The sequence below is a fragment of the Camelus bactrianus genome, chromosome 1 (genome assembly GCF_048773025.1).
Source record: "Camelus bactrianus isolate YW-2024 breed Bactrian camel chromosome 1, ASM4877302v1, whole genome shotgun sequence".
NCBI classification, from domain to species: Eukaryota; Metazoa; Chordata; class Mammalia; order Artiodactyla; family Camelidae; genus Camelus; species Camelus bactrianus.
The window spans coordinates 89,621,206-89,634,947 of record NC_133539.1 but is presented as its reverse complement, the minus strand read 5'-3'; the positions used below and the strand labels follow the sequence as shown (position 1 = coordinate 89,634,947).

The following is a 13,742-nucleotide window of genomic DNA, read 5'->3' as shown; positions in this document are numbered from 1 at the left end:
GATGCATTTGATTTCGCTCTTTAAATTCTCCGAAGATGGAGAGCGCTCCCCGCGATGATAACGGATCGTGGCCGTGCTTCCTCCGCCTCCGCAGGGAGACCCGCCTGCTTCCGCCAGAGGACTGGTGCTCCCGCCCAGCCGCGTGCGGTACTCCCCGAGCCGGGCTGCCTGTGGAGCCACCCGTCCCACTCCAGGCAGGGGTTCCAGAGGCCAGCCGGGTGCTGGGGTGCGGCAGGGCAGGCTTGTGGCTGCGAGGCCCGCACGCTCAGACAGACAGAAGTCAGACACATCCGCCAGGCATACCATGGAAACGAAGGGTCAGCTTGAGGGGCGCCAGGAGGAGGGAGGCAAATCGGGAGGCAGAACCAGCGAGGCAGAGCCTCTGTGAGATGGGAGACCCAGAAGCTGAAACCTTGCTGTAAAACCTCGCTCTCAGCTGGGAAGAGGACAGCTAAGGTGCAGCCCTTAAACTGTGCCTGTCTTAGCCGGTTCCTATCTGTGAAATGGAGATGACGATAGTTCTTGCCTCATAGGGTTACTATTAGCATGAGATGAATTCATACACGTATGATCACTGCCTGGAGCAAAGGGAGTCAAAACCTGGACAGAAGCAGCAACAGCTCCTAGGAAGCAAATAGCCACAGGAACCCACACACCGCTTCCTGACAAATAGGCGTCTCGACAGCATGCTAGAAACTCTCTTTGAAACGCGTTCTTCTGAGCTGATGTCCCTCAGCTTTAGGGGATGCTACATCCCGGCCAGGCCCCCAGGATCCTGCCTCCATCTCTGTGTGGAAAGCCCTGGAGGTGGGGGGGGGGGGGTGCGCAGGACTGGGTCCCCCGCTGTTCTCTCGTGTGCGCCGTGGGGACCGTCCCGGGGCCACAAGCCGTCCCCAGCACACGGTCCGCCAAGAAATGACGATTTCTTTCAGAGTGGGATGTGACCTGAGAAAATCCAGTCGACATTACCTTGGGCACAGCCAACACTGAAGCCTGCACTAATTCCCTTGGTTTACTGAAGGAGCTGGTTCCCAAGGTTACCTTTAGAATTCACACTCCAAATGCTGTAGCAAGGAAAGAATTTTGCCGATTAGTGAGGAGATGAAATGGCTTCGCTCAGTTGTCACAGACACAGAAGCAGGGGCCTTGGCTTGTCAGTAGGCCGGAGAAAGTGTTTAAAAATGTCCACAGTGTCTCCTGAGAACTTTCACTGTCTCTCCACTGAAGCAGCTCTTCTTGTCACCATCTGTGTTTTGTGTCACCAGGGATGAAAGATTCAGAAGTCTGGGGATCCTCTTCCCTTTCTTGAGGGAGACCCCCTCCCCACAACTATTTTTGTGCCAGCGTCTGTGTTCTACTCCTCCGCTCAGCAGGCTTCTAGACTTGGAAGCATCTTGCAATGTTGGTCGTTCATTCAGAAATATCTGCTAAGGATCCAGGCACAGGACTAGGCGCAGGGGTAAAAGGATGGATAAGACAGATTGTCTAGTCCCTGTCCACCTGGTGGGGCGACAACCACGAAACAAGCAATGTGGTCAATTCTATACTGTAAGAGTGTTATACTATTATAGGACTCTGTGGCATGTACGTGAGGGTCCATACCAGTTATAACCCACCACTGATGAATGTCCTAGAGTCCATCCTTGTCAGGGAGAGTTACGTTTTAATAAAAGCACTCAAAAGCAGAAGGCTCTCAAGACAAAAAGAAATTGATTTATGGGGCAAAAACTCCTGGCCAGTAAGAGAGAACTGGGGGCAGGAATTTTCTGCACTTTTCAATCATCTGAATCTACCTTCCTTAGAAGGTAGTCCCAGGACCCAGGGTTATAACTCAGATGCCCCACTCTCATGTCAAGTGTTTTAGCAAAAGAATCACCTAAGAGTACCAGTCTTCCTATGGAGAGGGGAAGGATTGTCTGCTGTCAAAAAAAAGTTAAAATTTTTACCATATCTTTACACTAAGGACACGATTTCCTCCGAGATTCGAACTCCTTTTCAGGGAGAGGGGATGTCAGGGTCTATGCTAATGCATCCCCCTTTATCAGGCAAAGGATGCCAGTGGGTCCCTGGCCACGGAGAGGGCTTGTTCTGGGTCTGCCAGCAGCATCAGCTAAAGTCAGGCTTTGTCTCAGCTGGAAAGGTCTCCCTCCTTTGTGGAAAGCTATTATGGGAGATAAAAGAATCTAGTTATTGCCTTTTTACAACCCATTTCTGGGTAAGAAAGGCTTCACTGGATGTTCTCAACCACAGGGAAAAGGGGAAGCCCTCGACCATTTCAGGCATCTCAGAAAGAGCCCCCCTTTGAACTCTGCCCTGACCACTGCCACTAACTGTGGCCAGAATTAGGGGCAGACTGTCCTGAGCGCCCAGTGTTGCTAAGAGTCGACAGTCATTTAAAAATGAAAAGAACTAGAGAAAAGGCTACTGGAGTTGATCTGCAGGTCAACAGAATACCTATAGGACAAACACAGCGAGAAAGGGTCCAAAACAGAAGCCCAGGACAAATAAAGGGACTGAGATCCTCATGCTGCCTTCAAATTCCCCCCACAGAGCAGACATCTAATAGCCACCTCCACCCAAGGCCTGAGGAGTGACTGGAGTACTCCGCGGCGCTATAGAAGCAGGAGGGAGCCCAGGAGGAGAGCAGTTCTGTGGGCTGGGGGTGGGGGGAGGGTGTGTCAAAGACTTACAGAAAACAAAGAACTTGTGTCGGGTCCTCGGAGCCCAGATAAAGGTAAAGTAAGGCAGTCCCAGGACCAGTAATTGTAACTCAAATGACATTTACAGGTATCTGAGTCAGGGATTTGAATTGTACACATCAGGGATATAGCACATTAACTTACTGAAGCCTGAGCTGGCTCGCCCAGTCATTTTTATTCAACTATGAATTGACTCTTAACTGGGAAGGATTTGTTTTTACAAGATGGCTGAATCAATTCAGATGGAAATAAACCAACATATTTTTCTAGAATGGCTGATCCAAATGAAAACAAAAGCATTTATTCATTCATTTATTCATTCAACAAACACTGAGTGTCTGCTAGTGCCAGCCAGGGTTCTAGGCACTAGAGACACAATGGAGAATAACACATACCAGGTTCCTGCCTTTGGAGCTAACAGTACAGTCGGGGAAAGCCAGACCGTAAAACAGATTGAATAAACAAGAAAATACCAGAAGTATTAAGGCGAAAATAAAACCAAGTTATATGCTGGAACTCATTCAGATGGGGTGGTCAGGGAAGGATTCTCAGGAGAAGTGGCGTTTAATAAGAAAAGGAAATGACAAGAGCTGGAAAGGCAATCATCGGGGTCATTCCAGGCAAAAGGAACAAGTGTGAGGGACTGTAGATAGAAGCAAATTTAATGTGTTCAAGGAACTGTAAGAAAGCGAGGGCTGGAAAGTGGTGGGCATGGGGAGGATGGTACAAAATCAGTTAGAAAAACCAGGCAGAGCCATGTTCTGGAGGCCTCATCGGCCAGGGTGAGGAGCTTGGGCTTTATTCTAAGTGTGATGAGAAGCCATTGGTGGCTTCAGCTGCTGTGTGGAAATGGGCAGTACGAAGTGAGAGGGGAGGCAGGGAGACCACATCAGGGGCCACTGCAGTAGCCTGGTGGGGATGGCCATGGCTTGGACTAGGCATGCGTGCCAGCTGACCCAAATGTTGACTTTTTCCATTGCCACCATCAGAAAGCATCAGCAAGCTGTTCTTACGAGTGGTTGAAAAACAAAAACCAATTCTCCCAAGTAAGGTTCACTCAAACCTATACATAGGGATGCTCTTTTTCCAACAGGCCATGCTAGAGTTTAGAGTCTCAGACAAAAAGACAGACCAGACACCTTCTTTGAGGCATCCTTGAATCTTTAATAACCTAGGAATTTGGTGAGAAGATGGGTTTGAGCTAACTGAACTGGATCTTGGACAGCTGATGATGTTGAAAGGGAGTTTGGCTGCTGCACTGAAGAGCAGGGGACACCCTGGGTCACCATCTTCCTTCCTAAAGTCGGAATGGTCTGTCCACCTGGTGGAGGGTGATTTCATGGAGACTCAGTTTGACCTTCAAAGGCACCCTAGAGAGTAAGGCTGGAGAACAGGAGATGGAATTCGAACATGAATCTCCTCTGGTACCTTCTGAATTCTTTCAGCCAATCACTCACCAGTCTCAAACTGGCTCTTCTTGGCTGGGTGGAAGAAGGAGGGGTTAGATTTCATCAGTCACTGTGTGCACAGAGTGTACTATAATGCTCTACAAGGCACACAGAAACTTTAGAAAGCACATTATTGTCAGTTGCCAGATGCCAATTGTATTTATATAACTTGATTTTCTCGGTTAGTGGTCTCCATTTTGGAATTAGTTCAAACCAATACATCAAACTCCATTTCGTGCTATGAGAGAGCTACAGACCAGGCCAGCAAGCCCTGTGTGGGGCTCTTTGTGAAAGAATAAGAGCATCAGAGTTGGGTTCTTAATGCCCATTTTATATGCATGACTGGAGTTGAGTCCCTTATGCATAATTCATGTGGTCATTCACAGGCTTTTACACGACTCCTCCTTTAAGAGTTAACTAACAAAGGGCAGTATCAGCCATGGCAACCAGGATATTATGTAAATCTATCTCTGCACCAACAGAAAAGGGGGTGGGTTGATTAATTTAAAAGGTACAAGAGTAAAGGGGGGTACACATCCCTCTTGATGTTACTCATCATTTATTAATGTATTTGACTGAAAAGACTGTGGGAGGGTAAATATGTGTTTGTACATCACCTCTGGGTGTGAGGGCACTGCTTAACCCTGTGAGCAACCATTTGAATCAATGGAAAGTGACTATTTCATTCCTTTCCTTTCCTTCCAAGGAACAGCATTATGAGAAGGTGAACAAGGTCTTGAATTTGGTATCAGGTGACACAAAATTTATGTTCCTCTAGCCCATTATACTAATCAAATTACTTAACTCCTTGGAGTCTCAGTTTCATGTATATACAATACAAATAAATTTATTTCCCTTGGTACAGCGGGGAGGGGACTACACAAGGGTATGACTAGGAGGAGGCAGGAATTATTGGGGGTCATCTGGAAGGCGAGCAATCAGATGCCAGAAGAAGAAACCAAGGTGATTTTCCCAGAGTCACCAGGATATACAGAGCCAAGTCAAAACAAGATCTAGCAAAGTCTTCCCACGACAAAGCTCCTGACATAACTGGGGTTGCTGGAGGGAACCCAAGTGTCACCCTCTAACTTGCCAAATGAGACTGAAATTTTCATTTCCAAAAGCTGATCCAAAAGCAGTGATAGGATCTGACCCATGAGTATTTAAAATATTTACCATTTAGCTGAAGAACAGATGTTTCCATCAGGTGCAGCTATAAAGCAGGACGGAGTCAAGAAGCAAGTGTGGTGCTGGCTCGCTCGCTCTCTCTTTGTCTCTCTCTCAGGCTTTCAGTGCTGACTGAGACAAGCTCAGGACTCCAGGAGAATCTTCTAGACAGAGTGAGTGAAGCCATCAAAGGTCTTTCTGGATTCCATAAATAGTCCCGGGGTAACTTCAAATTAATGGGGTCTCCTGGATGAACAGAATTCCTGTAGACAAGAGAGCAGCCACATTTCCCTGTGAGCCGCTGGCTTTTGGCCTTACTTCCTGCACCTGAGAACTGAGGACACTTCTCCCGTATCCCCACTACTTATGCTTCAGTATTTTCTATTAGTAAATTATGGTGTAATTGCATTCTGACCCCACATTACAGAGGATTTTTGGACTGTTCTGATCCAGTGATGGAGTAGACAGTACCTTGTTTCTGTTCCAAAAGAACCTCTGGGTTTTTTTGTTTATTTTTGGGGGGAGGGGTAATTGGGTTTATTTACTTACTTATTTTTAGTGGAGGTACTGGGGATTGAACCCAGGACCTCGTGAATGCTAAGCATGCACTCTACTACTGCACTATACCCTCCCTTTCTGTTATTTTTTGATTATAAAATAATACAGGCTTATTGTATAAATTTCAGAAAACAAAGAAATATCTGAATGAAGAATTAAAAATTCACTGTCAATATTTGATGTGTTCTCTTGGGGGTTTTCTGTGTCCATATGTGAATATATCTGTAATTACAGCATTAAGAAGCATGGTCTACTTTCCCATACGACAATTCATAATTGAGGTTGCCTTCCGATCTGGATTTCAGCATTTCCTACAGCAGAGGGGCCACAAATGATGTGCCAGAAAACATAGCTACAACTACAAACTTCTATAACTGCTTTAAATTATAAAATGAATACTTAGTCTTTTGAAATGGGCAATGTTCATAATTCCTGCCATAGACAGTATCTCAAATCACAATGAATACAGAAGAAGCTTCCAAGTCACTGAGTACCACTGCTAATTTTTTCAAGATGTAAGCATCCTTGAAACCCAACAGTTCCCTTCCCAACCTTCCAAGGAGAGGAGTCTCCAGGATCAGAAGAACCATGGATTTTCAGAGCTTTGCTATATTCCCAGCAAAGGCAGGGCCCAAAGCCCTAGTCTCTAGGTAGGACCAAGTTATCAGACTGATACTAGTGGGGTCTTTGCCTTCCTCTCTGGAAACTAGAGGCCAATTAATAATTCCTTATATCCCAAAACCATAGTTCAAAGAGCAAGCCTCTCTGGAATATCTCACATAATTCTTTTTTCGGGGGGGGGGGGGTGGGTAGCAGTGCGGTTGTAATTAGGTTTATTTATTTATTAAATGGAGGATCTGGGGATTGAACCCAGGACCTCATGCATGCTAAACATGCGCTCTACCACTGAGCTATACCCTTCCCCTTATATATTCTTAATTCTATATTCCCTGGAATATCTTTCTCCATCTCTTGCCACTATGATATTTTTTCCCCTTAGGAAAATTTCTGACCATTCCCTCTGAAATCCTCACCCCATGTAAAGAAACTTCCAACCCCTCTTTCTGGTAATATCATAGGTTATTCGGAACAACTTTCTGCCAGAAACAACTGAAAAAGAGCTGAATTCATCTGCATTCTCTCAACACTTCCATTTCCATTTTCAAAGGATATGGAAACAGCTCACTTCACTTCAAATGTCAGTGTTTATTAACACCAGGGCCGGGAAGATGCACATCTGAACCGTCAGAGAGTGAATAATTGAGACAGACATAAAGCTTTTTATGCTGATGTTCTTACTTATCATTTATTGACAATCCAATCCTGTTTAACGCTTTCCAGTCTCATTTCAGGGATTGTCAAGAGCATGCTGGGATATTTTTCACAAGCTGCTTTGTACCGATTCCTTGGCAAGCAAATGCAGTACCTCTGGAGGGTGCCTGGTCAGACTCTGGGCTTCTCTGTTTGGGGCCTAGAGGCCCACGCTTTCTTTACACTTGGCTCAGATGGCTCCCAGGCTCTGTGTCTGAGTGGGGTTCGTTCAGCGCCACCCGCTTACTGAGCCCCTCCTGCTCGCTCATTTTTCTTACTTGCAGTTTGCACGAGTGATTGGCAGGACTCGGGACTGGGACAGAACTCTGTAACAAGTGGGCAACACAGACAACACTCCTTGGCCTATGGGGGCGTGCAATCAAAACCAGACATGATGGTATGGTAAGTGTAAGATCTTACAACAAACAGAAAACTAAAATCTTGAGCAAATATGAAAGCAGTATTTACATGGTGCATCCAGGCCAGAGTCAAGTACATCTGAGCACAAAGAGAGATGCAGAGCTGGGAGGAGTACCAGGTGCACGCACCTGCATTTAGAGAACTCTTGGCCCACGTTAATACACCCACACTGAACGTCTAATACAGAAATCTACTCGAGACTGGTCGAGGCATCATTCTCATACCTGATCTCAGATGTCCTCACCGTTAATCAGAGCTCACACAGCACAGCAGTTAAGCATACAGGCTCTAGAACTGAGCATGTCTGGGTCCAGATCTTACCTCCATGAACCACACTTGTCCAAGCCAAAAGGAGACAATAACAATACCTCCCTTCCTAAGATAATCATGAAAATCAATGAAAAGATGCACATAAAGTACTGCATAAACCCCCCAGCACATCCGGGGAGCTTAATAATTATAACCAATTATTGTATATTAGGTTACAGGTGAATTTCTTTTTGGCTACTTGAGATAAACAGTTGAGAGTCAGTTTCCTTAGATCTCCAGCAACACCAGCAAACATACTGAGAAGCTTAATTCCATTGCTTGTGATTATAATATGTTGAAGTTTATAATTTTTTTTTGAAAGTCCACCTATCACCACCTTTATTTTTATTTATTTATTTACTTTTTGTTCTGTGAAGTTAAGGACAAATTTTTTCATTCTTTGGTAATTCTATATATTTGAAAGCCCTTGTAGAAATGTACGTGGTCTTACTCGTTTCTTCAGTTTAGCACTTCTGAAGTAGCTAGCACATGACAGTGTGTTTCTTTAGAGCAGTGATTTGTCATGTGTTGAAATCATTCCTTAAAAAGTGTAAACTTCTATACAAACATTAGGGGTCATTTTAAGTGAAGTCATTTTTTCTTTCAATAATTCTGTGTATGCAAAGATTTAAGACCAGAGGCAGTGAAATTCATAGTCCGAAATGGCTATCAGTCTTCAGCTGGCTCAAAGGACATGGCCCATGATGAGTGCTTAATCATAATGTATCTTATCATTAACACTGGCTTTTTCTTTGCTTTTAGACTTCTATAGAAAATCTTCCATGGCTGTTCCAACTTGTGGGGCTCATTGTCCCAAGTACTTGAATGTGGAAGCCATGGATGTTCACAGCATCATCACCAAGGTCCTTGCACACCAAAGAGATCTCAGTAGTTTTCAGGATTGGTTAATTCAGTGCTAGATCACCAAGGAGCCAGATTCCATTTTTCTATTCTGCTGTCTATTCCCAGTGTGTCACCTTTGTCCTCAGGCTGTTTGCCATTCTGATAATTTCCCATCCAGACTAAGAGTGTCCGGAGGGAGAAGAGCTGTCTGGCTTACACATCTTTCTTTAACTTCCCTCTATGAAAGAAAAGGATTTAGAGTTCTTCTCCACATCATCCACATGCTCTTCCTCGTCCCCCATCCTTCCAGTGGAGTCATGTCGCGACTCTGATTAGAGGGATAGTTAGTGCTGACATTCTGATGACTATTTAGACATAATTCAGACAGAGTCAGAAGCTGTGCTCTGATTTACAGTCCCTTCCTGTACAACTTCTTGTTTTCCCTGGAGTCAACAATTGTCTACTTTTGTTTATTTTTCAACATACTTACTACCAATTTGACCGCAAATTCCCCATTAATCCTCTAAATTCCTCTCAACATGTTGGCAGACATCAGGTATTCATCAGATCATATTCCTGAAGGATTTTCTCTAGGAGACTTCCGACCTGTTCCAAGCGGGGCTGGCGGCCACTTGGAGGTCTCTCTTTAACATCACTCCAGATGTCCTCTTTTCCTGCCTCTTCTTTCAGCGGTTTTCCGTCTTAGTTTACTCCTTAGTTTTTGTGGTGCACCCCCTCCAGGAGCTTCCCCTTAAAAAAAATGAATCAGAGGTAAATTTATGAGATCTTGAAAATGTCTCTATCCTATCATCATTTGATTGATAGTTTGGTGGGTATAAAATTACAGGCTGGAAATCATTGCTCTTATATTTTTAAGGACATTTCTCCAGGTTCTTTTAGTTTTCACTTTTGCTGTTGAAAAATCCAGAGCTCTTCTGATTCATGATCCTTTTTTGCATAAGCTGTTTTCTTTTCCCTCTAGAAACGTCTAAGACCTTATCTACATCCTCTGTGTTGTGAAACGTCTTGAGACTCTGCCTTGACGTGTGTCTGCTTTCATCTGTGTTGATGGTCACTCAGTCAGCTCTTTCGATTTCCTTTAGTTCTAGGAATTTTGCTGAACCATTTACTTGATGATTTCTTTGCCTCCATCTTTTTCCAGTTCCAGATTATAAATCTTTTTTTTAAATTGCCAATGTAATAAGCAAAAATGATACATTTTAAAAAGTTCAATTTTCATATCTTTGGTTACTAGTGATGTTGCCTATCTTTTCATACTAACTTTACTATTTTTATTTCCTACAGAAATTACCCCTTGTATCCTTGGCCCATTGCATTCCCTTCCTTTCTAGCAGGACTATACTTAAGCGAAAATTGAGGGAGAAAACCTAGCCTATTTTTAAGTAAAATATTCTTCAGCCATTATCAAAGTAAAACAAGAAGGAACACAGAAAAAAAAAAGGGGGGGGGCTTATGTTGTCCCACCACCCAAAGCCAGCCAGCCATAGTAGATAGTTTAGTATTTTCTTCCATCCTCCTTTTCTTTTTTTCTATGCATGTGATTTTAGACTGTGTTGCTATCTGATAAAGTTGCGATCATTCTGTTTGTACAATTATGTGCCCTCCAAATCTACCTTTATTTTGAAACTTCTAAAGAAGGCACTTTTGAAGGTGTGAGTCATTCAGTCCTTTACTGAAAAAAAAAAGTATCAAGGAGTTCTTTCCTATAAAATTCTAATTTTTCACTATGTCCATATAGCACTTTCCCTAAAATCAAGGCAGGGAAAAAGCTGCACCTCTGGGGACATGTGTAATTGGAAATTTTAAAAATAGTTCTCCAAGGAAGGGGGGTGAGTTTAAGATAAGAGTTGTGAATCTCTAAGATTCCAATCAGGAATTCCCCACTCTTGGGACAGCTTCCTGACTTCTCTCTCTTTCCCATATGAACTATTTCCAGACCCTCTCACCCTCTCCATCTAAGATGCAGCTCCTGGTTTCACCCCTCTTTCCACACTGCCCATTCTAGACCCTGCTAGCCCAGATGTCTTTGTGACTCGCCTTCTTTAAGTCTTATTGCCGAGTCACGCATCCTCACCCACCCCTAGTCCACACTCCCATCTCCCTGCACCCTGCTCAGTCACTTCTTTTGTTCTTAATTACACATATTTATTGTGTTTATTCTTTGTTCTGTGCCCTCCTCCCCACCCTACTCCCATACTTAAGAGATCTTAGTTATGTTCACTGACATATCCAAGAAAAACTAGGACAGTGTCTGGCACGCGATATGTATCCAAAAGTATCACTTTTGGTTGAGTGACTTAATTATTGCTTAAACCAGTACCCCAGATGCTTTTACTACTCTGGTTTTCTCCCACATTCATTGTGTCAATTTCCAAACTTGAATTTACCCAGCACTCATTTTCTCAGCCTCTGATGCTGTGGCTTCTGTTGCTTTCAGGCTGCTGAGAGTTGCTGGAGAAAATCACAGACATCTGCCAAGTGGATCCACCACAAAGTCATTGCTGAACCTCACATGTGCCTTTAATCATGCCTAACAATCTTTGGATTTATCTCATGTTGCCTCCCTAGCGAATTCCACACTGTGATGTTCTAAGATATTGTTCCCTTTTGAATTTCCATAGAGTCAGACTTGTGGCCCAACCATAGCTAACGTTCAGACTTGAGCAATGGTTTTCATTTTTGTAATAGGTTCTTTCCAGATCTTATTTTGTCTCTACTCTTGTTGGCCTCCTTCCCTCACCCACTTCTAACTTGAGCAATCTTGCTGAATTTTAAATTTACTCACAAGCTGCCTTAAATCGTTTGCTTTACCAGAGAAGCTTATACGTTTCTTGTTGTTGATTTTTAAAAATGTTCTAAGGTGATTTTAAGAAGCTTTTTGTAGCTTAATTTTGATAGCCATAAACTATTCTATTATATAATGGGTTTACATTTATTAACATTGGATATGTTTTTCCACTTATTTTATCATAAAAACCTAGGGACATAAATCTTTATTTTGCATGTCTGCAAATTCCTTACGATAGATTCCTAGATTTACTAGGGTCAAAAGGTATGTGTTGAGGGGGGAGGGTATAGCTCAGTGGTAGAGCACATGCTTAGTATGCAGGAGGTCCTGGGTTCAATTCCCAGTACCTCTATTTAAAAAAAAAATTTTTTTAAGGTATAAGTGTTAGGACTCATGATAAATTTTGCCAAATTTCATTTCAGAAAAATGGTACTGACTTATGTTCCTACCAGTCACAGTGATCATTTCATTATAAGCTCATCAATACCAGTATTCTTGTTTTATCATCTTTTTTCCAACCAGGTAGACAAAGAGTGGCATTTCATTTTAACTGTATCTCTTTGATCATACGTGTATTGGGCAGTTTCCACATATTCACTAGCCATTCATGATCCTGATCATTTTTTCTGATCATTTTGTCTGTGTCCTTGGGAAATTTAGGGCAGCAATTGTGTGTAACATTTACTAGAAATAATTTTCCAGTTTGATAATTGCCTTTTCATTCATTTTATTGCTTTTTTACATGTACACGCTCTTTTTAAATCTTGTTAGAGCTGTGTGTCTTTACCTTTGGGGTCCTTGCATTTGTTTTTAACCTTAGAGAGTCTCCCCTGATTCAGCAATTTGCATGTCTTCCAGTTTTTGTTTTTAACAGCCTGACATTTATAAAAGTTTGTTGTTCATATATTGGTATGTGTTATGATATAAATTTTCCCCCCAACTAGCCAGCCACTTAGTTCAGTTTTGGAGTTTTAGCTCAGCCAACAAATAACATCCTTTCCCACTCATGAGTTAGAAACCAATAAAGAGATAGAGACATAATGCAGGCAGAGGTCTTCTTTATTCCTGAGTAAAGCTGATTAGAATGTGCAATTTTATCTGAAAAAGATAGTCTGTTAATACACCTCATCCCTGAACTAAATGGCCTCAGTCGCCCACACCCAGGCCCTGCTAGACCCCAGCGCGTCCCCGAAGGTTGGGGGCAAGGGCTTCCTCAGCGATGGGCCAACAAGCTGAGCGCAGAGGGCACTCGGCTTCCCTGCGGCCCAGCAGGTCCAAGAGAGGAGGGGCCTGAGCCACTCACACTCTATTTCTTCTTCAAAACTCATCAGCGAAGCATTTCCCTCCTCCTATCCTAGGGAGGAGAAAATGAGGGCTTGGGAGAGAAGGGGGACGTGTAACTCTAGTTGAAGACCCTGTGCACAGAAACCCACATTCAGGGCAGCTTCTCCCCATTCCTTCCTCCAACCGCGCCCCCCGCCCCCACCAGTAAACATCCAGCATCACGCACTGAGAATCCTTCACTCCGCCCTGTGTTGTGACACCGTTTCTCATCACTATATATATTCTCTGGGCTATTCCTGGCCTATCGATTCTGTTTCACTAAACTACACTAGCAGCAGAAACAAACTGAAAACATCACTGTTCTTTTCTGCTGTCTTTTACCTTCTGGGAAAGCTAATCCCTCTCGCCACCCCCTTTTTTTTTTTCTCAAAGTGTATTAGTTACTATGGCCGGTTGTCCTCTGCCTGCACTTTGGAATGATTTTGTCATACTCTAAAAATAACCCTATTGGGATTCTGATTGGAGTTATATTATAACTATAAATTAATTTGGTAGGAATTGACATTTTTGTAATATTCAGTTGTCCCATCCAAAAGCAGATTATGGTTCTATTTAATGAAGTCTTCTTTTATATCTTACAGTAAAATCTTGTCATTTACTCATATAAATCTTTCACATTTCTTGTTAAGTTATTCCTAGGTGTTTCATCTCTTTTGTTGCTATTGGGAATGCAATATTTTTTCCCATTTATGTTTCCCCACTGGTTATAGTTAGTAAATAGAGAACTCAGTAATTTTCAGATATTTATCTTAATATGTATGCATGTAGCTTTCATATATGAAATCATTCTTTTCACTCTTTTATTGTCAACACTTTCTTCCTTGGGCTTTCTAG

The 13,742-nt window shown here is 43.0% G+C and overlaps 1 long non-coding RNA gene across 4 annotated transcripts in view; it reads right to left on the bottom strand.

Annotated features, from left to right (window-relative positions):
- The window catches only part of LOC123616001 (uncharacterized), a 47,541-nt gene that overhangs the window by 12,331 nt on the left and 21,468 nt on the right, over positions 1-13,742 (bottom strand). For all 4 annotated transcript variants that reach the window (XR_012508831.1, XR_012508833.1, XR_012508832.1 and 1 more), the window contains exon 2: positions 5,324-5,577. This is a non-coding gene — a long non-coding RNA (uncharacterized LOC123616001). The remainder of the gene's footprint in view (positions 1-5,323; positions 5,578-13,742) is intronic.